The 23,600-nt window shown below is 39.4% G+C and overlaps 1 protein-coding gene across 2 annotated transcripts in view; it reads left to right on the plus strand.

Annotated features, from left to right (window-relative positions):
* Window positions 1-23,600, plus strand: part of Cers6 (ceramide synthase 6) — a 285,000-nt gene that overhangs the window by 65,870 nt on the left and 195,530 nt on the right. The gene's annotated exons all lie outside the window — the stretch shown is intronic.

Raw genomic sequence — 23,600 nt, forward strand, 5'->3', positions numbered from 1 at the left:
ATTTCCTCAGAGTGCTACCCACAGGTGAAATGGGCTATGTTGAGAATCCCTTCATTCCATTGGACCAGTCTTCAAGACTAAGCTCATGCAAGGTTCTCCAGCTTCAGCATGCATTGCATTTATCAGTAGGGCTCGTGAAAACCAGTGTTGCTGGGACCTAACCCCAGAGTTATTGACTATGCAGGGCTGGGGAGTCTCAGAATTTGCATTCTCCTGGCTTTTTAGGTAAGGTTGAGTAGGCTAGTCCAGAGACCTCTCTTTGCAGAGTACTGGGCTAAACCAAGAATGCTTCTCAGATTATTCTGTGCATAGGAAACATTTGGGGGATGTTGGCTAAACACAGAATTTGATTCAGCTGGCCTCGGTCAGGGCCTGATATTCTGTGTTTTTGATGTCTGCCAGGGGATACCAATGCACTTGGTCCATTGACCACACTTTGAGTAGTCCCTTATCATATGAAGAAGCCTGCGGAAATTTGAACATTTAGAGGACTCTTGGCCCAGAGGAGATAATTTTATTGTGGTAAATTCCTAAAGGGGACAAAGAAAAAGTTGACTTGCTTTTCAAAAAAGATTTTTTTTTCAGGGTGAAATACCCTTTTCTTACAATTATCACACCATAATTATTAACATTTTGTGACCCTTCTGTGAAGTTCTTCAAATAAGAACTCATTTAACTTGCTCTTTAAGCTTTTGCCCTTCAGGGGTGGGGGAAAAGCCACCTCATTGATTGAATCCACTACTGAGCTTTAAATGGAAATGACCTTCACATTCTTTAATTGAGCTCTGATGTTTACTGGCAGATTTGGTGATTTCACATAAATGCTCATATCAAAGAATTTCGAGGGCATAATATCATTATGTACATTCAAGTACTTTCTAATGATGCTGCTGGTGTTGTGACCTTGGAAGGATTCCAGAAAATCAAGAGAATACCGAGGCTTTAAAAAAATAAGAGGAAAATGAGAGGGAGGAGGGGCGGGAGTATGAAAGATGGTGGAATGAGACAGACATCATTACCCTATGTAATTGTATGATTAAAAGAATGGTATGAATCTACATCATGTGCAACCATAGAAATGGAAAGATGTACCCCATTTGTGTACAATGAATCAACACGCAGTCTGTGAAAATAACAAAATAATTTTAAAAAATAACATGGATCTCTACCCATTGCTTGGGTGATACCAGATTGGCCCTGGAAGGAAATGAAATGTCCCTCATGAGGAAATGCATGTTTCTTTATTAAGAGCCAAGTGAAAATTTTACTGTTTATTTTTTCCTATCTGTTTCTTATAAATAAACTATGTTTTGCCTTTAATGCCTTCAAAGCTTAGACCTCTTGTTTGAACTGCCGCTTGATTTTCATCTTCTGAGCTTCCCTTCCTTTTTAGATTTAGGTTTTCATGATGGAGAGATTCTTATAGAATCAGGAGTAGTTCTTAGACCAACTGAAGTACCAGATGAAACTCTCAACAGGAAAAGCTGATTATTAATAGGTCTTCAGTCTTTTGAAATGTTTTTCTCATACATGGGGAAGGAATCTATCATCTACATGCCAGGCACTTTACACCAGTGTCTCCTTTGATTCTTCAAGAAGCCGTGTGGTCCAGGTGATCTAGTTGTATCCCAGGGAAACTGACTCAGGCAGGCAGGACAACGAACTGACCCCTCAAAGCTCCTGAGTGGTCAAATCAGGATTGGAGCCTAGGAAATCCTGTCTCCAAAGTACTTCACTTCTAATAGCTTCCGAATACAAACAGCAAATTCTTTGGAATGGAGATATTCTTAGATCTGGTGTCAGAGAGGAGGTTTTGATGGGAGAAGGAAAAAATAAATGCCCTTGTCAGTCAGTGTTATCTCTTTAGTTTCTTAGCCAGCAGACATCAATGAACTTTGCAGCCTGTGCTACAAAAATCACGTGAAGAATGGCGCCCAGTTGGTAGGAGCATCCCAACTGAAGATTTTGAGCACATGAAGAACACTTGGTGCTGATTCTTAAGCCCTCGTCTCTCAGCTCCAGATCCATCCTTGAGATTTTGGTCGCAGTATTAGAGCTGAGGCTCTACCACCACGTCCCTCTTGCCAGCTCTTGCTCTGTACATAGTAGGTGCTAGAGAAAGGCTACATGGCTGGAGGAGAGGGACCAAATATGCCTATCCTGTTTGCCACCTTTCCTGAGAGTGTCACCTCTGCAGCCATGGGTTTTTGTTTTTTAATAGACTTTTTTTTTTTTTTTTTTTTCCTTTTGGAACAGTTTTAGGTTTCTAGCTAAATTGAGTAGAAGGTACAGAAATTTCCCATGTACTCCCTGTCCGCACACAGGCCATGGGCTCCTGCCTTATCAACGCCCCACCCAGCATGGTGTGTTTCTTACAATTTATGAGCCAACACTGGCACACCTTTCTCACCCAGAGTTCATAGTTCACACTAGGGTTCACCGGGGTGATGAACATTCTGTGGGTTTGGACAAATTGAAAATGCCGAGTAGCTTAATACATTGTGTGCTATTCTAACAAAATGTCTGTCTCTGGGTAGTTTATAGAGAGCAGACATTTATTTCTCATAGTTCTGGAGGCTGGAAGGTCCAGGATCAAGGCGGTGGCTGATCTGGTGTCTGGTGAGAGCTGAGAGTCCACTTGCAAGATGGTGCCTTGAGCATTGTATTTTCTGGAGGGGAATGACGCTGTTCCTCACACAGCGGAGAACAACCAAGCGCACACCCATCTTGTGGACCCTACTTATAGTCACATTAATCCATTCCTGAGGGCTCTACCTAAACACCTCCTGTTTAGTCCCACCTCCCAGCACTATTGCATAGGGTTATATTTCAACACATGAACTTCGGGGACACATTTAATCCATAGTAGTAGGTATCCACCATTATGGTGTGTTATATGGAGTGGTTTCACTGCCCTAAAAATAGTAGCTACTCTTCACCCAGCAGAGGTGGTTTGTTTTCCATAGTTGATTCTGGTTTCTGACTTTGTCCAGAAACCCCCCAGCATGCCAGTTGGGGGATGCCTCCTTGTCAGGGTCTGAGTCCAAGTGTGGGGTTCCTTTGCAACATCCAATCTCCATCTTCTCAGCCATGGGCTTGCTCTGGTTTTCTCTGTGACATCTTAGGGCTACCTTCAGGTCTTTAATTTCTCTGATACCCATTTTACTAGTTCCTTGTATTAGATTCTTTCTGCTGAAATAACTTATGGTTTCTGTTTTCCTGATTAGACCCTGACTGATCCATAATCCTTTTGGATTATGGATAGATAGTAGTCTGAAGTGTATGCCACGAATACTTGCTGCTATAATAAACACTGCTCATTGCGGATATAAGGGAGTTGGTAGAGTTGTATAAGAGTTTGAGGGTTTGCAAACAAATTTATTAGGTTCACGTTATTATAGGGGGATTCAATCCTGACATAGCATGTTAAGTATATTAAAGTCTGTCTTATACTACTATAACAAAGCAACTGAGACTGGGTAACTTTATAAAGAAAAGAGGTTTATTTAGCCCATAGTTCTAGAGATATTCAATCATGGGGTCTCCACCCTGAGGCTCTAACCTAATCCTAATCACGTCCCAAAGACCTCCTAATCACCTTAATTGGATTAAGTTTCCACCCACTTCATACCTACAATGGATTCACTTTCAACACATGAACCCTTGGGGGACACATTCAGACCATATCCTAACCATCCATCAAGTATGGGAAAATAGCAGGAGATTGCAGTCAACTGAGACAAGGGGTGTTTTCTTGTTTCAGCTTTGTCTGTAGTTTTGTGAGTGACATTTTCAGTGCACCTCAGTTTCTTTACTTTTAAATCTTAGGTAATGCTAATTATGAGGTCAAATGAAGTTAAGAGAATTGAGAATACTTGTAAGAAGTAGGAGGTCTTGAATTCAACAGTTCCGATGCTCAAATAATATTGTAATGCATGCCATCATTAGTCTTGATCTCTGCCTACGCAAAGGTATTTGCTGAGACCATAGAATTCCTCAAGTGATAATGGGGGAAGGGCAGTAAGTGGGGCAGAGACACGGCCACCTGGAACCTGCTCGGTTCTGGGGCTGTGCTCAGTGCCTTATGTATGCTGACTCCTTCAACTTTACCGTTTACAGGAGACAAAACTGATTTTGCTGCTGTTGCTGAGAATCCACTTTCTTAGTTACTCTCCATATCCGTTCCTGTGAAGGATGCCACCTTTATTGTGTCTTGTTCCATTTCTTGTTCCTTTAATGTAAGACATGCACGTAGTAGATGGAGGTGTTAGGAACTGTCTTTGAGGAGTTGCTGCCGCTGTTTTCCAAATTCCATGGAGGCACTGTGTTAAGAGGAGCCTCCATAAACACGAAAGGCACTTTGGTCCTTAGACACTACACTACCCAGAACCTTCAGTGGTAGATCAGGAAGAAAGCAGACGGCACTCACTGACAAGCAGTTTTTGTGGTTTTGAGGCACCAGTGGACAAACTTTGTGGTATTTTCATTGGACAGAAAAAATGTTCACAGACCCAGGAGCATGTATCACCCACTGAAGTGTTGGGAGAGTTGGGACAACTCAGTTCTTGGAATGAGGACAGCAGGCGTGGTGGCATGCCCCTCTGCTCCGTAGTTTTTAGTTCATATGCCAAGATGCCATCACAGACTGGTGGCAGGAGGACAGTGACAGGGAAGGTGTCTGAGAGCGCCGAGGGGTACAGCTAAAGGGAATTCTGAGGCCTTCAGGCCTAATTCTTGAGTCGTGTGACATGTCCAGAGCTGGCAGGGTGCTGGAAGCAGCAGTTCGAGATGGAGTTACCAGAACTGCAGTCAATGAGGTAAAGAGACCTAGCCCACGGCCACCCCTGCGGGAGGTCTGGATAGTATCCTCCTCAGTGCACAGAGAAGAACAAATGGAAGAGAAAGGCACGTGCATATATGTGTGCTATTCCCCAAAGATTCATTGACAATTATAGTAATTTTCTAAGCACTGCAATACTATGAAAATATCAGCCAGCTCATAATGGTAATGTCTTATACTTTCCTGAACTACGAAGGCATTTTCCTATATAAATGTTCACTGTCCAATTTTTCTTTTCCTTTAAGAAAAGTTTATTGTGTATGCTTAAGGTCTAAAACATAACGTTATGGGATACCAGGAGATGGTAAAAAGATTACTACAGAAAAGCGAATCAACATATCCATCATCTCACCATAATTACCTTTTTGTTGTTGTTTTTGTGGCAAGAACAAATAAAATCTTATTTAGTGTGAATCCCAAGTACATTTCAATTTCATTACCTATAGTCCTCGTGTTATGCATTAGCTCTCTGGATTTGTTTACACTGCATTTCTGCTACGTTGTTCAGCTTTCCTATAAACATCACAATGTCTTTTGTATCTAGTTTTATGCCAGATATAGGGGCATGTTTTTCATTTCATCGAATTTTATGAACTTACCTTTTTTTTTTTTTTTTTTTTTTTTGTTTTTTGTTTTTTTTTTTTTTTTTTTTTTTTTTTTGCAGTTGAATTATTTTTTTTTTTTTTTTTCGTCTCCTTGTTTTTTTTTTTTTTTTTTTTTTTTTTTTTTATTTTTTTTTTTTTACGTTTACATAGGGTAATGATGTTTATTATATTTTTCCCCTCCCCCCCACCCCTCCCACCCCTCCCCACCCCTCCCACCCCTCTTTTCCCTCTACACAGTCCTTCTTTCCTTCATTCTTACTGCTCTCCTTAGCCTAACTCTAAACCTAACCCTAAACCTAATGCTAGCCCCTCCCACCCCCCATTATATGTCCTCATCCGCTTATCAGCGAGATCATTCGTCCTTTAGTTTTTTGAGATTGGCTTATCTCACTTAGCATGATATTCTCCAATTTCGACCATTTGCCTACAAATGCCATAATTTTATCATTCTTCATTGCGGAGTAATATTCCATTGTATAAATATGCCACAGTTTCTTTATCCATTCATCAACTGAAGGGCATCTAGGTTGGTTCCACAATCTGGCTATGGTGAATTGAGCAGCAATGAACATTGATGTGGCTGTATCTCTGTAGTATGCTGATTTTAAGTCCTTTGGGTATAGGCCAAGGAGTGGGATAGCTGGGTCAAATGGTGTTTCCATTCCAAGCTTTCTGAGGAATCTCCACACTGCTTTCCAGAGTGGTTGCACTAATTTGCAACCCCACCAGCAATGTATGAGTGTTCCTTTTTCACCACATCCTCGCCAACACCTATTGTTGCTTGTATTCTTGATAATCGCCATTCTAATTGGGGTGAGATGAAATCTTAGGGTAGTTTTGATTTGCATTTCCCTTATTACTAGGGATGTTGAACATTTTTTCATATATCTGGTGATTACTTGTACATCTTCTTCTGTGAAGTGTCTGTTCATTTCCTTAGCCCATTTGTTGATTGGATTATTTGTATTCTTCGTGTAGAGTTTTTTGAGTTCTTTATAGATTCTGGAAATTAGCGCTCTATCTGAGGTATGGTTGGCAAAGATATTCTCCCACTCTGTAGGCTCTCTCTTCACATTTCTGATAGTTTCCTTTGCTGAGAGAAAGCTTTTTAGTTTGAATCTATCCCAGTTGTTTATTCTTGCTTTTATTTCTTGTGCTATGGGAGTCCTGTTAAGGAAATCTGATCCTGAGCCAACAAGTTGAAGATTTGGACCTACTTTTTCTTCTATAAGATGCAGGGTCTCTGGTCTGATTCCGAGGTCCTTGATCCATTTTGAGTTGAGTTTTGTGTAGGGTGAGAGATAGGGGTTTAGTTTCATTCTATTGCATATAGTTTTCCAGTTTTCCCAGCACCATTTGTTGAAGAGGCTATCTTTTCTCCATTGCATATTGTTGGAACCTTTGTCTAGTATGAGAAAATTGTATTTATTTGGGTTTGTGTCCATGTCCTCTATTCTGTACCATTGATCTACCTGTCTATTTTGGTACCAATACCATGCCGTTTTTGTTACTATTGCTTTGTAGTAGAGTTGAAGATCTGGTATTGCAATACCCCCTGCTTCGCTCTTGCTACTGAGGATTGCTTTAGCTATTCTAGGTTTTTTATTCTTCCAGATGAATTTCATAATTGCTTGCTCTATTTCTGCGAGGTACATCATTGGGATTTTAATTGGAATTGCATTGAATCTGTATAGCACTTTAGGTAGTATAGCCATTTTGACGATATTAATTCTGCCTATCCAGGAACATGGGAGATCTTTCCATCTTCTAAGGTTTTCTTGAATTTCTTTCTTTAGTGTTCTGTAGTTCTCATTGTAGAGGTCTTTCACCTCTTTTGTGAGATTGATTCCCAAGTATTTTATTTTTTTCGATGCTATTGTGAATGGAGTAGTTTTCCTAATTTCTCTTTCTGAAGATTCATCACTTATGTATAAAAATGCGTTGGATTTATGAGCATTGATCTTGTAACCTGCTACTTTACTGAATTCACTTATGAGTTCTAAAAGTTTTCTGGTGGAATTTCCAGGTTCCTCTAAATATATAATCATGTCATCAGCGAACAGGGATAGTTTGAGTTCTTCTTTTCCTATTCGTATCCCTTTAATTTCTTTGGTTTGTCTAATTGCTCTGGCTAGAGTCTCAAGGACGATGTTGAATAGAAGCGGTGAAAGAGGGCATCCCTGCCTTGTTCCAGTTTTTAGGGGGAACGCTTTCAGTTTTTCACCATTTAGAATGATATTAGCCATGGGCTTAGCGTAGATGGCCTTTATAATGTTTAGGAATGTTCCCATTACCCCAATTTTTCCTAGTGTTTTGAGCATGAAGGGATGCTGTATTTTATCAAATGCTTTTTCTGCATCTATTGAAATAATCATGTGATTCTTAACTTTAAGTCTGTTGATATGGTGAATGACATTTATTGATTTCCGAATGTTGAACCAACCTTGCATCCCTGGGATAAAACCCACTTGATCGTGGTGCACTATCTTTTTAATATATATTTGTATGCGATTTGCTAAAATTTTGTTGAGAATTTTTGCATCGATGTTCATTAAGGATATTGGTCTGAAATTTTCTTTCCTTGATGTGTCTCTGTCTGGTTTAGGTATCAGGGTGATATTGGCTTCATAGAACGAGTTTGGTAGGGTTCCCTCCTCTTCTATCTCATGGAATAGTTTGAGGAGTATTGGAATGAGCTCTTCTTTAAAGGTTTTATAGAACTCGGCTGAGAACCCATCTGGTCCTGGACTTTTCTTTGTTGGTAGGCTTTTGATGACCTCTTCTATTTCATTGCTTGAAATTGGTTTATTTAAGTTGTGTATGTCCTCCTCGTTCAGTTTAGGTAGTTCATATGTCTCTAGAAATTTGTTGATGTCTTCAAGGTTTTCTGTTTTGTTGGAGTATAGATTTTCGAAATAGCTTCTAATTATGTTTTGTATTTCACTCGTGTCTGTTGTGATGTTTCCTTGTTCATTCCGAATTTTAGTAATTTGAGTTTTCTCCCTCTTTCTCTTTGTTAGTGTGGCTAAGGGTTTATCAATTTTATTTATTTTTTCAAAGAACCAACTATTTATTTTATTAATTTTTCCGATTGTTTCTTTTGTTTCGATTTCGTTGATTTCGGCTCTGATTTTAACTATTTCCTGTCTTCTACTACTTTTGGTATTGGTCTGCTCTTCTTTTTCTAGTGCTTTGAGCTGTAGTGTTAACTCGTTTATTTGTTGATTTCTACTTCTTTTTTTGAATGCACCCCATGAAATAAATCTTCCTCTAAGTACTGCTTTCATAGTGTCCCAGAGATTTTGATATGATGTGTCTTTGTTCTCGTTTACTTCTAAGAATTTTTTTATTTCCCTCCTGATGTCTTCTGTTATCCATTCATCATATAATAGTGTATTATTTAGTCTCCAGGTATTGGAGAAGTTTCTGTTTTTTATTCTGTCATTTATTTCTAATTTCAATCCATTATGATCTGATAGAGTACATGGTAGTATCTCTATCTTCTTGTATTTACTAACAGTAGCTTTGTGGCATAAAATATGGTCTATTTTAGAGAAGGATCCATGTGCTGCTGAGAAGAAAGTGTATTCATTCTTTGTTGGATGGTATATTCTATATATGTCCGTTAAGTCTAAATTGCTGATTGTGTTGTTGAGATCTATAGTTTCTTTATTCAATTTTTGTTTGGACGATCTATCCAGTGATGAGAGAGGTGTGTTAAAATCGCCTAGTATTATTGTGTTGTGGTCTATTTGATTTCTGGAATTGAGAAGGATTTGTTTGACGTACGTGGATGAGCCAATGTTCGGGGCATAGATATTTATGATTGTTATGTCTTGCTGATTTATGCTTCCCTTAAGCAGCATGTAATGTCCTTCTTTATCCCTTCTGACTAGTTTTGGTTTGAAGTCCACATTATCTGAGATGAGGATGGATACTCCAGCTTTTTTGCTGTGTCCGTGTGCATGGTATGTTTTTCCCCATCCTTTCACCTTTAGTCTATGGGTGTCTTTTTCTATGAGATGTGTCTCTTGCAGGCAGCATATTGTTGGATTTTTCTTTTTAATCCAATCTGCCAGTCTGTGTCTTTTGATTGATGAATTCAGGCCATTAACATTCAGGGTTATTATTGTGATATGATTTGTATTCCCAGTCAATGGACTCATATTTGTTTTTGACATGATTTGGTTTCTCCTTTATTTGGCTATTCCTTTAGGCTAGCGCCTCCTGTTGCTGATTTGCATCGTTGTTTTTCATCTCTTCCTCATGGAATATTTTGCTGAGAATGTTCTGTAATGCTGGCTTTCTTTTTGTAAATTCCTTTAGCTTTTGTTTATCATGGAAGGATCTTATTTCATCGTCAAATTTGAAGGTAAGTTTTGCTGGGTATAAGATTCTTGGTTGGCATCCATTTTCTTTCAGGGCTTGGTATATGTTGTTCCAGGCCCTTCTAGCTTTTAGGGTCTGGATTGAAAAATCTGCTGATATTCTTATTGGTTTCCCTCTGAATGTAATTTGATTCTTTTCTCTCGCGGCCTTTAAAATTCTGTCTTTATTTTGTATGTTAGGTATTTTCATAATAATGTGCCTTGGTGTGGGTCTGTTGTAATTTTGTATGTTTGGAGTTCTATAAGCCTCTTGTACTTGGTTTTCCATTTCGTTCTTCAGATTTGGGAAATTTTCTGTTATTATTTCATTGAATAGATTGTTCATTCCTTTGGTTTGTTTCTCTAAGCCTTCCTCAATCCCAATAATTCTCAAATTTGGCCTTTTCATGATATCCCATAGTTCTTGGAGATTCTGTTCATGATTTCTTACCATCTTCTCTGTTTGTTCCACTTTGTTTTCAAGGTTAAATATTTTGTCTTCAATGTCTGAGGTTCTGTCTTCCAGGTGTTCTATCCTATTGGTTATGCTTTCTATGGAGTTTTTAACTTGGTTTATTGTTTCCTTCATTTCAAGGATTTCAGTTTGGTTTTTTTTCAGTATCTCTAACTCTTTATTGAAATGATCTCTTGCTTCCCGTATTTGGTCTTTTAACTGTTGATTGGTGCGATCATTTAATGCCTGCATTTGCTCTTTCATCTCCTCCTTCAATGCCTGCATTTGCTCTTTCATCTCCTCATTAGCTTCCCTGATCGTTTTAATTACGTACATTCTGAACTCCCTTTCTGACATTTCTTCTGCTGTGCTGTCATTGGGTTTTATTGATGTAGTATCTAGGTTTGTTTGGGACATTTTCTTCCCTTGTTTTCTCATAATGGTCAGTTGTCAGTGGGACCCTGAGATGTTGCAGTTTTCCACTATTGGCTTATAGTGTCCCAGTAGATTTCCAGTGTATCACCTCCCAGCCTTCAGTAGCCTGATGTCTTGGAGGAATCTGATAAAGCAGCTCATTCGAAGAATACTGCCCCTAGCCCCCTACTGGTTCCACGTTTTGGAACTGGCTCTGTGCAGAAATGCTCTCACTGTGGGCCTGCACCGTGTAGCTGGCCGTGTGGGAAGAGCCCACTGCCGGAGTGTGGAAGACTACCTTGGGAAGACTCAAGCTGCCCTGCCCGGCTCCGATAAGCCACCTCTATCTGGGCCTGCCACCCGGGCCGAGCTTTACCCAGTGGGCAGACTCACCCGTGGCTCCACTTCAGTCCGAGTCTCTCAATGCCTCCCCTTCTTAACTCCTTGGTTGTGGAGCGACCGGAGGTGCAGTCTCCCTCTAGGCCGCCATCTTGGATCGCCCCGTGAAGAGAGCCCGCAGCCGGAGTGGGCAGAGCCGCCTGAAGAGGTCTCCGGCTGCTCTGCTCTTATCCCTGAGGCTGAGTGCAGATCGAGGCTCTCCGCTGGTTCTTTGCAGGAGTACACTGCACTGCAGGGGCTCCGGGACTCGGAGCGTGCTCTGTTCAGACAGGCTCTCACTAGGGGGCCAGTTCCGTTCCGAGAACCTGGAGAAGCTGGCTGTGTGGGCGGGGCCCACCGCCGGAGTGCGCAGGACTGCCTGTGGATGACTCTAGCTGCCCTGCCCGGCTCCGATAAGCCACCTCTATCTGGGCCTGCCACCCGGGCCGAGCTTTACCCAGTGGGCAGACTCACCCGTGGCTCCACTTCAGTCCGAGTCTCTCAATGCCTCCCCTTCTTAACTCCTTGGTTGTGGAGCGACCGGAGGTGCAGTCTCCCTCTAGGCCGCCATCTTGGATCGCCCCCATGAACTTACCTTTTAATGGCTAGATTCTCTTTCTTAAAGAGCTGAAATGAAGTCATGATGAAATATGCAAAGTCTAGGGTAAGTTTTGTTAGAACTTTGAAAATGTATGGCAAGGAAAAGCAGTTTTTTTTTTTTTTTTTTTAATTTGTTTAGTTGTCAATGGGTCTTTATTTTGTTTATTTAGATGTGGTGCTGAGAATTGAACCCAGTGCCTCCCCATGCTAGGCAAGTGCTCTACCACTTAACTGCAACTCCAGCTCGGGAAAAGCAGTTTTGACATTTCTTAACTTGGGTTAATTTGGGCTTTCCCAGCATCCTAGCTCTTAGTTGATAACATTTGGTGGCCTTTTAGTCACCGATCTGCCCATTAAATTAGGTTAGTTTGAACTATAGGGACAGATCCCTTTATTATTGCTAGTTATGTCTTAAATATATATTATATATATCTTATGTGTGTGTGTGTGTGTGTGTGTGTGTGTGTGTGTGTATAAAATATATGTCTTAAATTTATATATTTGTTTTGAGTACCAAGGATTGAACCCAGGGGGTGCTTAACCACTGAGCCACATTCCCAACCCTTTTTATTTTTCATTTTGAGACAGGGTCTCACTAAGTTGCTTAGGACCTTGCTAAGTTGCTGAGGCTGGCCTTGAACTTGCAATCCTCCTGCCTCAGCCCCCTGAGCAGTTGGGATTACAGGCATGCACTACCATGCCTGGCTAAGTACAGTTTTCAGAAAGCTGTATGTGAACCTTTGAAAACAACTACCACCACCACAAATCTTTGCCAATGATTATTAATTAATTAAACCAGCTATTGTCTAGGGATCTTCCACTTCCTTGAAGACTAGGATAAAGCTCTATTTAAAAAAATGCTTAAAATAATACAAAAAATTTTAAACTTAGAAAAGAAAAAGATGAATGAGGAAAGGTTTATAGGATTCAGTCTGTTTATTCTGGAAGAGAGGAGTATGCAGTGTTTTTAAATACTGGAGGAAGTTATGAACTGAACCATCTCTCTATAGAGCTGAAAAAAGAGATGAGTTTACATTTTAGCAAGAAAGAATGATGCAGGAAGAACATTTTGAGTTAAGCATGATGAAAACCTAAAATAGGACACCAAGGGAAGATTGCTTTTTTTATTTTGAAATAATTATGGATTCACAGGAAATTGCAAAGAAATGCACAGGGAAATTTCCTGATCATTTGAAGAAAGTTTTTGAATGATCTCGCTAGAGAAAAATCTGGTTTGGAAGGAGACCGGGCCCAGTGACATAGAGAGTGCCTAAGTTTTCTGGCTTTCTCGCAAATACGTGCCATTCCTATGCTCTCCCATCATAGGTTACTGACCTGTGCAACCTGGAGCACCTCCTAATAGGTGCATGTGGGCTTCCTGTCGTCGGAATTTAAGAAAAGCCAGTGCTTATTGAGTACTTGCCAAAAATAGTTCTGTGGTATGAGGTTTATATGCATTCTGCCAATGCTCATAGAAAATTTGCCAAGTAGGTTTTATTGTCTTTGTTTTATAAATGTAGCGAGTAGGACTGACAAAGGTTGAGCAGCTTTCCAACAGGTGCAGATCAGGTAGGTGTATCTGGGATGAGAGCTTGCTCTAAAAGAATTGTCCTTTTAATTATATGGTGCTACCCAGAAACAAATTCACATTTTTTCCTAAGAAGAAAACTGTCTTCTGTCTGCATACCACTTTGTATGTGCCATCCTCCCCTGTATTTGACCTTTTCCAATTGCTCTTGAGATGCCAGTGGTTTAAAAATATTTCCCATCATGTGACAGAGTATAATTATGATTTTTATTACATAGATGAGGAAAGAGGTGAGTTACATGTTGTCTGCAGGTGCAGGCAGAAGCAATTTCTTTTCTGGTGGCATTTCAAATTCTCTTGGTATACTTATTTAATGTTGGTAACATTTTTTCCTGGAGTAATTTCATCCAGTTGCATGCTATCCTTTTGGTGCACCCATGGACTTAAATGTCATTCTTTTTTCAACCTGATGAGGCATCAAAATGGCCTTTTATTTTTATTCCACCTACTCTTCTCACCTTGACTGTCACAACGGAGTCCTTTGCTTAGGGAGATCTATAGAATTATCTGAATTGCAGCCTTCTCAGGACTTTCCATGTTAAATTTTGATATCATAGGGTTTTAGCTGGTATATTAGTTAGGATTTCCTTACTGTAACAAAGTAACCAAGGCAACTAACTTTATAAAGAGAAAAGGTTTATTTAGCTCCCAGTTTTACAGGCTCAAGGATGTGGTTCCTGCTCTGACTCAGTCCTGGTGAGGGGTTGCCTTTTATCATAGGAGACAGTAATGGCAGGAGCACAATCATATCTTGAGAAGGAGGAGTGAGAAACAGGACATGCAGGGCCAAGCTTGTTTCTTTCATCACAGTCCTCTCTCGAGAATTTAAGGGGTCAAACATGAGCCACATGCTCTCATGCCTCATGCCCCCATGGACCTCTGTGGGACATATGAGGTATTCAAACCATAGACAGCACTTGGGATACGGACCACTGTTTCCACCCTATTTTGAAAAATGTATGTTTTTCTTATTTTCAGTATTAAAAATTCACACACTCATTTTAAGGTCTTGAAAAATCTAGAATAGCATAATAAAGAATGCTAAAGTAAATCATAATCCCACCATCTTGCAACAAACAAGCAAAATATATCTTCATTTCTTTTCTATGTCAGAAATTTATAGATGTATATAGTGATCACATAAACTAACTTTACCTCTTGTTTCTAAGCACTTTTCATTGCAAATTCATTGAAAGCATTTATATGCTACTTTAAGTAAGTATAAAGTCCATATATACAAACTTCTAAACAGAAATGTATCAAATACAAATTAATCTTTTTTCTTAACCATCAAATATGATCACCATTAACAGTTACTCACTGTATTCCTGATAAAAATTTAAAGCACCAAAATGAGGTCTTATACTTGTTACTGTTCCATTTTACTTTTACCATTATACCTTGAAATACCACCGACATACTTTTTTTAACATCTTCAGAGAATTCCATTGTATAGGAAGGTACCCTAGTTCATGAGTCCTGATGAATATGTTTCCTTTCTTTTTTTGCCATTTCAAATAAATTTTGAAATTTTCTTTCTAAAATGCCAACAGATGTGTAGGATAAATTTCTAGGATATCTGGCTAGTAATGCCCTTGCAGGCTTTGGCATTTTAATAATTTGCTAAATACTGCTAAGCTGCATTTTAAAGGTTGTATCAGCTTAGTGGCTCACCACTCTTGCCTATAAGGAGATTTACTAAAATGTAAATATTTTTGTAAATGTCATTAGCAAAAACATATGTTCTGATACTTTTGAAGTTAGTGAGTGTGACCGTTTTTCACATGTATACTGACCATTGCTACTTATTTCTGTGAACTACTTGTTTACGTACTTGTTTACTTGTTTATGTACATTGTAAAGTAAATTTCCATGAGCAGAGTATAGGAATGGTGTGTCTCCAAGTCTTTCTCGGCTATATTTAGCATTATCAGAGTCAGCCTGGTGAGTGTGGTGTGTGGTAGCCACATTTCTTGATGAAGGTAAATATCTTATATGTTTATTGATGTTTCCATTTTTCTTTTCTGTGAATTAGCTACGTAGCATCTTTGACTCATTTTTCTATTGATTATCTAAAAATCAGTCACAAATCTCTAGATTTCACTCTTCAAAACTTTGCAGCTGATTTCTTCCAAGTTCTGGAAATGTTAATGCTCATCCCAAGTGGTAGCAATAAAGCAGATGGATGAATGATAGTTATTCTGTGATGACAGCATTATTTCAGTGGTCAGTGTAAAGAATTTAATTCTTTCAACTCTTCTTTGCTCTAATCATCTATATCGTGATACTATGTTGGGACTTTAACAGAGTCTGTTGGTCAAAAAAGGGCCCAATAATGGCTTCCTGAGAGTCTTCACAAAAGCAAGGAATTAGAATAATTCCATGTAACTCCATGTAATAACTCCATGTAATCACGGAATGCCATATTTTATAAGGATATGTCATTTCCTGAGACTCAATAGGAAAGTAAGCCAGATTACTAAACACCTATGGTGTATTGCAGCCTTGTTTGATAAAAATATGGTAAACAAAGTAGTTTAAAAAGTTGTCAGGTGCAGGGAAGGGCAGCAGAAAATATTCAAACGTTAATAATGGTTATCTTGGGTGATGGTATTCCTGGCAATATTTAATATCATCACAAATCCTTTTTAATTTCTACACTTTGTATAATGTACATCACTTTAGAAATTCAGAAAAGTTGCAAAATGAAGACTTGGTAGAGTTTTCATGAGTGGGACACAGACTCTGTTATTGTTTGTTTTTATCTTCACCCTCTGCCTAATTCTCTTTTACTGGAAGGTTCATTAGGTATTTATAATGCTACACCACCTTTTTTTCACCTTGGTTTTATTGTTATTCAACAACAACAGAAGCACAAAAGAAATAAAATGCTAAATCCTGTTATATGTCAACTGTTATTTTTCAGATTTTATTCTATCTCATATTTTATTTTATAAATATCATTTTAGTATATATTGCTTTTAAAAGTTAACATTGTTATAAATTTTCACGATCTATGAAGTTTATGTAAATATCATTTTTATTAGCTATATAATATTTCAAGGTGTTCTTGTACTCTAATTTTTTTAACATTAAATGTTGGAGTCATCCTTGGGTTTCTTTGTGAAATCACCTCTCTTCCCAGATGATTTTCTTCATCTCTTATGACATTTATACCATCTGCATATTGATTTTACCAAATTTGTGTGCCTGGGTCAAGCCTCTCCTGAACTCCAGGTTGCCTAGTTGCCATCTGCACAGATAAGCCTAACAGCCTAATAAACATAACCCCCAACTTCCCATGCCTCACATTGACTTTACTGTCCTTGTCCTTACCCCAGGTCTAACAGTCCTCCCCGGTGCTCAGGCTCAGGCCCAGGACCTGCCGTCTTCCTTTGGTCCTTTCTTCCCTCCTCCCCTGTTCAATCATTAATGGATCCTGTGGGCCAGCCCTCACCAGGGTCCTGGGTCTGATGATTCCTCGCCGTGTTTTTGCTGCAGTCCTCTCTTGCCTGGACAGTTGAGGTGACTTGCCAGTTGGCCTTGCTGTTCCCAGCCTCGTTCCCCTTCAGTGCGTTCTCAGCACTGGAGCCGGTGATCTTGTTAAAACAAAATCGGGTCATTTACGTCCTCTGTTCAAGTGCTTCGGTGGCTTCCTGCTCTCAGGATAGAAACCAAGCCCTTCAAGTGGCCTGCTGGGTTGCTGTGCTCCACCCGACTCGATTCCTCCTGCATTCGCTGACTCCGTTCCAGCCACACTGGGACTCCTAATAGGCCTTCGGCGTCTCAGGCACACTCCTCCAGGGCCTCTGTCCTTGACTGTGTTCCTTCTGGAACGTTCTTCCCCGTGTGTCTTCTAGTGTGTCCCTTCCCTCCTTCAGGATTTGGCTCACTTTCTCAGTGGCGCCCTCTCTGGCCAGCCCATTGGAAGCTGCCCCCTGAATTAGGAGTCTTCAATTTCTTTCCAGCTTGTTTCACTCTCTGACATAACATATACATTTTTATTTTTTTAATCTAAAATGTAAGCTCCATAAAATCAGGGATTTTGTTCACTGCTGCATCTACCACACTTAGAGCAGGGCTGATACCTAACAAGTGCACCATGAGTCATTTATTAAGTGAGTCATTAAGCTGTTTACCCTTTTCCTCCTATAGATAGTGTTCCATGAATATCTTTACATTTATGACTTTTCTTCTGTGTTTGACAGATTTCCTTAGATGGATACTTAAAAGTAGGCTCAGTGAGCAAGAGTGTGTGACCATATCACAATGATCTTAATGCCTCTTTAATTCACTTTTCTTAGATTAGGGAGAGGAGAAGATACAATTTTTACTGATAGAGTATGCTAGGAGCAACTGGGTTTAAATCTTGTCTAAGCTACTTAACTAGCATTAAGACCTTGGGCAAAGCATTTTAACTTCTTTGAGCTTTAGTTTATATTAGTGTAAAATGGGATTAGTATTTACTTTGAAGAGTTATTCTTGGTTTAAAGAAGGTTAAAACATTATAAAGCGTTTGGTATGTAGTAGTGCTCCATAAATATCAGTTTCCTCTCTCCATCCAGGCCTCCCGCTATTTCTTGTCCTGAAACTGTTATCTTAGGTAAGACTGTAGAATACATGGATACTAACAAGGCCTACTCACAGGGCAGAGGCACACCTGTACATCTAAACCTGCACCTTCCAGTCTGGGCCATTTTCATTAGTTCTAACCAGTCGCAAACCCATTACCAGGTGAAGGTCAGTGTCTACAAAAGGACTTGGAGCCAGGCCATGGATTGAGTTGATTCTGTTTGAATTTATACTTGTACATAGTTACTGATTTTGAGGGAGCAGGGTACTGGCAATTGAACCCAGGGGCACTTAACCACTGAGCCACATCCCCAGCCCTATTTTGTATTTTATTTAGAGACAGGGTCTCACTGAGTGGCTTAGTGCCTCATTGTTGCTGAGCCTGGTTTTGAACTGGTGATCCTCCTACCTTAGCCTCTGGAGCCACTGGGATTACAGGCGTGGGCCACTGCACCCACAGTGTTTGCTTTGTTTTTATTTTTTGCTTCCAATACTTTAAAGATATATTTCACTACCATTGATCCCTCATAATTTCTGATGAGCAGTAAATTATAAGTTATTTTTCCCTATATATGATATATACTTTTTCTGGTGACATAGTAGTATCTCTTTATTCTTGGTTTTTGTTGGTTTGACTCTGATTTGTTTACATTTTTCTCCTTTGAACTTCTCTCTTTTGGGGGTTCTTGAGTCTCTGAAACTTTTACCAGCTTTGAGAGTCGGTAGACCATGATTTCTTTGAATTTCTTTTTCTTCCTGGTCATCATGTTTATTCCCGGGACTCCAGTTACCCCTATGTTAACTTTTAAAAATAATTCCACAGGTCCTCAAAGTATGTTTGTTTTTTCCATTTTTTTTCTTTCTTTTTTTCAGATTGCACGGTTCAAGTTCACTGAATATTTCTTTTGTGTGATTATTCCCCTAAGACTGGATCATCTTTTCCTTACCTTCATCAGCATGCTTGATTGTATCCTGGACATGGCAAACGTTATGTTGTAGAGATTTTAGATTTTTTTCATTGCCTTGAAAAACATTGATGTTTTTATTAAGAGGCAATTATTGAGACTCAGACTGTAGCCTGTCTTGCCTGCAGTGGACGCTGGCTTCAAGTCTGAGATAATTCTTGAAACCTTACCTGTTGGCTGCTATGGGTTTTCCTTGCACGTTCATGGTGCAGAAGTCATCCAGAGTCATGCCTGGTCTGTACCCACCAGATTTTGGGTTTGCTGCTCTGGCCTCTTCTTTCTGTGGTTCTTGGGTCCCTTTCTAATTCCCCCAGGCTCTTTCCCTGGCTCCTGCAGCTGGAAAGAGTGTGTGTTCTTCTGTCAGACGGCACCTGCCGCTGTGACTTTCTGCTCTTCGGGTAGAGCTGCAGACTAAATCCACAAGTGAGCAGACAGGGAGTGCATTTGTTGCTGGTTGCTGACTCCTGACTCTTGACTCCTTTCTAGTCCCTTTGCTTTTATTCCGCCTCCAGAGCCCTTGAGTAGTGTGTTTCAGCTTTTTTGTTGTGGGGTGGAGGTGGGGGGTGAAGTAGTTGTGCAGGTTGAGTAGAGTTCGTGAGGAGTTTTCAACAACAACAGAACTCCCCTTTCAGGGATTTTTCATTGAAATCTGCATTGAGATGATCACAGATGCACACACTATGGTAAGAATGAGTGCAGGAGATCTCATATTCACTGCACCCAGTTATGCCTGATGAGGACATTTTACAAAACTTTGGTATGATGTCACAACCAGGATATCAACACTGATATGATTTACTGACTGTATTCAGATTTCTGCAATTTTTTTTTTTTTTTTTTTTTTTTGGTGTGTGTGTGTGTGTGAGAACAGGGGAGAGAGGGATTGATTTACCACTGTGCAATTTTGTCATATGTAAGCTTGTGTATCCACATTGCCCTTCAACCATCTGAAAAGTATAGGAGTGTTATAGTTGGAAAGGACAGGCAATTTCTGGCTGTGCTACCTATTGAAAATGTAGAATGTTTTTAAGTGATTAGAACAACAACACATACTTTGTATATATCATCATCATCATCATCATCATCATTATTATCATTATTTTAATCTCCTTGTCCAGGTTGCGAACCTCTTTGAATGCTGAAGTCACTTGACGTTTTGTGTATTCCTCTCGCAAAGCATTGCCCAGGGCTTGCTTCAGTATGTCGTGCAGAGGCCTTTAATTCACATATAAAATACAACTACACATTGTTCAGTAGAATTGGAAAGTAGGAATGTCTTAGATGTTTTCTCTGCTTTTTAACCTAGACCAGTATTTTTCCAAGTTTGCATCCTTATTATATTTACTTTCAAATATAGCACATGAAAGTACTTTATAGATGTTTGATCTTTTGAAGGTGGTGTTGCTGCCTTTGATAAAAAAAAAAGTAATTAAGTGGGCACTTCCTGGTGGAGGTAATCATCAAAGCTTAAAGTGCACGCTCCTTATAACTGTTGTATGTGTAGGTTCACTACCTGTTTCTCCATCTCTGTCTCTCTCTCTCCCCAACCATGTGACAGAAAGTTTTTGTGAACTTTTTTCTGTTAGGGCCGACATTTACAAAAGAAAAAAAATTCGTCTTTCTCAGATAGCCTATGACAGAATGTGATAACATTGCAGGAGTCGCAACATGGGTTTTACTTGAATCTTTTTTTTTTTTTCCTTCCAGTCCTGGGGATTGAACCCAGAGGCCCTCTATTACTGAATCACACCCCCAGCCCTTTTTATATTGAGACAGGATCTCACTAAGATGCTGAGGCTGGCCTTGAACTTTCCATCTTCCTGCCTCAGCCTCCCTAGTTGCTGGAATTATAGGTGTGTGCCATCGCATTTGACTTTATTTGAAATCTAATGTGCTCTTTGAGGAAAAAAATAAAAACAATGCTAGAGATGACTCATTAAATTATTTGGTGAATAAACACAGAGAACACATCTGTATTTTCATATAATCATGCATACTTAATAGGAAGAATTATGTACCCTTCTTCTTTTTCTCATTGAGGATTTGAGATCAACTTTTCTGTCTATGGTATGCAGCTTTCTAAGTCTTGGAAACCGAGTGTCTGGTTTTCTGTACGGGGTAATTTGGAAAGAGTACCTAGTGATGGTGGCAGTGCCTGCACAACTTCTCTGGGAACAGTGTTGACATTACAGGGACTTGGGGATTATAGAAATGGCTTTGGTATTGAAATGGCCAATGTCCTGCTTTCTGAGGTCCAGATGAACCTGTGCAGATGTGATATTCAAGGGAATTAAGACACACAGTTCCTTTGGAAAAGTTACTAGGGTACCTACCTAACTTGTATTTTAGCTGAGATGTTCATTTATTCATCCACCAAGTCTTCATTAAATGCCTGTAGGGTTCCACAGACTTGTAAATAAAAACATCCCATGACAGAGTAACTTCTTGCAAAGAATTCAGGTGTTTTGATTTACTGTGCCTATACACCAGGGGCCATTTAAACCTTAAAGGTCTTTAAACTTTGCTTTGAGTTAAATTCTTAAACTCATTTGTCTCTCCTCACATACACACACCTTTACCCCAGATCTCCAGAATTTGGGACTCAGCCTCACCAGTAAATCAGAATGGGGAGCTGATTATGGCACTGACCTTTCTGGGAAAAAAGTGCGCCATGCTCTGCTTGGGGTTTACAGTGATGGAATGTTCAGTCATTGAATTGCGACACTTGCTGTTTAGAAGAAGAAAGAGGACCGTGCCCCTGTTCTCGTTGACAGAGGCACTTGCTTAGGATCAAAATCAGCAGGTTGTTACAAGGATGAGGATAACAAAGCCCCAAAGGGAATATGAACACACTGTCACAAGGTGAGGAATGGGGATGATGAAGACGGTTGAGAAGAAGCCAACCATTGGAAGAGCAGATTTTTGGCTTTTACACCAAACTAGTTTTTACTTCATTTTCAATTTTTTTTTTTTCTGGCCTCCGGTTCTTTTTATACCTCTCATGATACATCATAATGAGAAGGCAAATAACCAGAAAGCAGGAAACTTTGTTAAGGAAACAGTGTCTGGACTCTGCTGTTCATTGCTCATTAAATTTTCTTTCTATCGCCACTGAAGCTACTACAGCCATCGTCCCGTGATTATTCATAGTGAAACTGGGGCCATTAGGGAAAGGTTACACTTCCTATCAGGAAGGCAGAGACATAGGCATTGTGTCCCAGAAAAAAATTTCATTAAAAAGAATTAAGAACACATCATTTTAGGAATGTTCCGTTTTTTAAAAGATTTACAAATTCTTCCCACCTGTGTTGTGGAGAGCCCAGTAAAACAAGCATTACATTGCATTTTCTGTGTATGTCTTTCCTGGCTTAAGCTTGCACATATATAGTGGTCTCTTTTTCATATTTGAATAAATGTCTTCACTTTTACTTGAAACAGGACCCAGTAGGATATTATGTAGTACTGTGTATTTCAACCTCCTTAGTACCATTAAATTAAAAAAATCCTTCTTTGTCTACAGTTCTTTAATCTCATTGAATACCATTAAAGAAGCCTCATCTAAAATTTACTCATGATCCATTTTGTACACTTATCAGTTGTTGCTTTGTAGCTGGGTCACCTTTCATGTAACATTAAATTAGCTTATATTAGAAAATGTCCCATGTCAGCTACTGAAATGAATATTTATGGAAACTTATTTCATGAATGTTTAGTCTAAATCAACTCTTGAAGTTGTAAATGCTGTGTCCTTTCCACAGTTTTATTAGAGCTGTCCCCTCAGGGGCTCATGCACTTCCTGGCCCCATTCACAAATCAAAAACAGTCAGAAATGAGGCTCCCATTCTTCTTGACGTGGGCCTTTGCTTAGGATTAAAAACTCGTAAACACTTCACACTTTCAGCTTGCCAGGGACATCATACCATCTGATGTCCCTTACTACTCCTTGTGAGAAAGAAAGAACCACAAAGCAGAGATGGGAGTTGAAGACAGAGCACTTTGATTATACAGACACAAATGGCCACTTTTATAACTAGGAGTGATCTGAAGTGCTCTTTCTGCAGGAGTAGTCAGATGCTTGGTAAATGCTTTCTAGTGACAGAAATACAACACGACTGCTGATAATGTGTTAGAAAGAAGGCTGTGAGTTATGACATTTAAAAATCATAGTTTGTACCACTCTGGAAAGCAGTACGGAGATTCCTCAGAAAACTTGGAATGGAACCACCATTTGACCCAGCTATCCCACTCCTTGGTTTATACCCAAAGACTTAAAATCAGCAGACTACAGTGATGCAGCCATGTTAATGTTTACAGCAGCTCAACTCACAATAGCTAAACTATGGAACCAACCTAGATACCCTTCAACAGATGAATGGATAAAGAAAATGTGGTAGATATACACAATGGAATATTACTTTAGCCTTAAAGAAGAATTAAATTAAGACATTTGCTGATAAATGGATGGAGCTGTAGAATATTATGCTGAGCGAAATAAGCCAACCCCAGAGAAACTAAGGCTGAATGTTTTCTCTGATATGCGGATGCTAATTCACAATAAGTTGGGGGGCTAGGGAAGAAGAGAGGTACTTTGGATTAGACAGAGGGGAGTAAAGGGACGGGAGCGGTTATGAGGTAGGAAGGATAGTAGAATGAATTGGACATTATTACCCTATGTTCATATATGTTTACATGACTGGTATGATTCTACATCATGTAAAATCAGAAGAATGTGAAATTATACTCAATTTATGTAAGATATATCAAAATATGTTCTGTCATGTATAACTAATTAGAGCAAATAAAAAATATTAAAATGG

This window comes from Sciurus carolinensis, chromosome 3 (genome assembly GCF_902686445.1).
Source record: "Sciurus carolinensis chromosome 3, mSciCar1.2, whole genome shotgun sequence".
Lineage (NCBI taxonomy): Eukaryota > Metazoa > Chordata > Mammalia > Rodentia > Sciuridae > Sciurus > Sciurus carolinensis.